The sequence below is a fragment of the Tupaia chinensis genome, unplaced genomic scaffold (assembly GCF_000334495.1).
Source record: "Tupaia chinensis unplaced genomic scaffold, TupChi_1.0 Scaffold000174_1, whole genome shotgun sequence".
NCBI classification, from domain to species: Eukaryota; Metazoa; Chordata; class Mammalia; order Scandentia; family Tupaiidae; genus Tupaia; species Tupaia belangeri.
The window spans coordinates 13,546-16,129 of NW_006159649.1; positions in this window are offsets into that span (position 1 = coordinate 13,546).

Sequence of the window (2,584 nt, forward strand, 5' to 3'; positions counted from 1 at the left end):
TATATAGGTTTTAAAATTTTTTAAAATGTGCTCACCACAGACACAGAGAGTGATAGAGTGAGAAAATGCCCTCTGGTGGGATGGCTGCATCGCAACCATTCTTCCATTCTCTTGGGATTCTGGACGTGCAACATGTATTTCAATTAATTGGGTCTGGGAAAAGCAGTCAGCCATGTGAGATCCAGCTGCCTTAACCACCACTCTGCCAGTCATTCCAGGGATGATTGTGTTTTAACGTGGAAAAGGCAGAAACCTTGAGGACTAAGGTGGAATGCTATGCTTTGGATAACAGTTTGTTAACCACAGGTAGAACGTTATCATTGTCAATTCTGTAAACAGTATGCTTCTATTTAGTTATGCTATTCCTTTCTTTTCTTTAGACATAGGTTCTCAGATGAAGCCTTGATTTTATGCAAATGCAGATGATGAAGTAGAGCAAGAAAAAAATGAGGCATTCATAAAAACATAGAATTTGGAGTTTAATTATTTTGAAAATATTTCTTAATCCTTCTGTTCCAGATGTCTAGTTAACCCTCTGCACCCCATCAGGATTTTTACAATATTTCCAACTTGTAAAATTCCTCAATTAATTTAAAAAGGTTGTGATTTCATTTTGCTAGATGTATTTTTGTAATGACCTTTATGTTTTTAAATGATTGATTAAAGACTTATTGGCAAGAATATAAAATTTTGAATTGACATAATTTATGGGGAAAATAAAGATATGTTATTGGGTTTTCAGAGATGCATAAAGACAGTAAGCTGATTTTTCAGCTTGACAACTCAATGTCTACATCTTAGTATTATTTTCAAGGGAAGTGTGATGACCTTTTAATTGCCAATCCTTATGTTTACCACAAAGGACTTCATGTAAGAAGATATTTAAGAGTGTTCTAGGTATAAAGTTCTTTCTTCTTGTTATATAAAGAATAACATAAAAATCAAAGAAATAGACGTAGAAGCTCAAGCTTCTATCACTTAGACACTCCCATGGTATTAGTTTCCCCTAATTTGTTTATAATTCTGATTCTACTGCATTTCTTCCAAACCTTGTAGGTAAATGCAAAGGCGAAAACATATCTTCATATTTGTTTGACATTTCTATTTTTTTTTCACCATAGGGTATATGCACTCCCCAGAGAGAGACAGAGAGGGACAGTGAGAAATCCTGCTCCCCTCCCGGGGAGATGACTATGCTATAGTCTTTTCTCCTCCATTCTCCTCCTAGGATTTTAGGCAAACAGACATATGCGCCCAGAATGATTTTCAAGCCTCCGGGTCTGGACTCAAACTGAAGTCCATCATGAGGAAATCCAGAGCATTAACCGCCATGCCACTTTCTGGCCCCATATTTGAATTTCTAAAAGAGACTGCCAAAGGTTTTCAATGTCTTTCCAGCATCTCGACTGTCTACATATTTAGAGTTGCTCTTGTCTATTAGAAGCACTGGTAACATTTGCCTTGGTGGAAAATGTGTATCAGCTATACCTTCAATTTAAAGAACTCTTCAACATCTTGTAAGGCAAATAAAAAAGGTAAGGAAATAAATGGTCAGCTGGTGGCATGGTGATTAAGGTAGCTGCATCCCACATGGGTGACTAGGCAGATGGTGTCCCAGACACTGCTTTGATAGACATGTGGGTTGTATATGCATGTGTGCCCAAAATCTAAAAAAAAAGGACAAAAATAAATTAGGGGAGAAATGAGAGAGAAGGGATTGTGGCATGCCCCTTCTTCTTGGAGGTGCTTTCTCATTTTATCTCTCTCTCCCTCTTTCTCTATCTCTGCCTCTCTCTGGAGATACACACTTTGGCAAATTAAAAAAGGAAAAGGAGATTAGAAGATGATACCCTTAAATTTGGGGGGGTCATTATTTACTTATTTATTTATTTTTATTATTCATACATCAAATCACTATTCATCATTTAGATTAGGAAGAGACTTTACCCAGTATGATATACACCTCAGTCCAGCCTAGTTAATTTCAACCATAAGTGAGATTATAGTATTCAGTCATTGGGAAATTCATGATATATTTTTTGCAGAGAAAAACATTAAAAAATAAGTCATGACTTTCCTGACAACCTAATAGAACAAGAAGAGAGGAGAGTGTCTCACTAAGTACAGAGAAGTGAAAACAAAATGCAACAAAATAAACAGCAAGAAAAACAAAATAACCTGAACCAGAGTGAAATAAAAAGTAACAGCAGGAGAGAAAGCAAGAGACCAGTCAGAAGGTAAGAGATCCTAGTAGCGTCCACCAAGCTTGTTCTAGTAGTCTAATTCAAAATGATGAAATTCTGAGTATATTAAAGACAAAGCAGTTAAGATTTTTGGTAAACCAAAATGGGTTTAGAGATTTAAAGAGGATTTGCAGTTGACATTAGCTTTGGCCTGAGCGACTGGAATAAGAGGTACTTTTTTTTTTTTTTTTTTGGAGAGGTTTTTGCTATAGGGTGCATGCGCTCGCCTGACAGACAGAGAGAGACAGAGAGATAGAAAGTGAGAAATCACCCCCCAGGGGGGATGGTCACGCCGCAATCCCTTCTCCTCCATTCTCCTCTTGGGATCTTGGGCACGCACA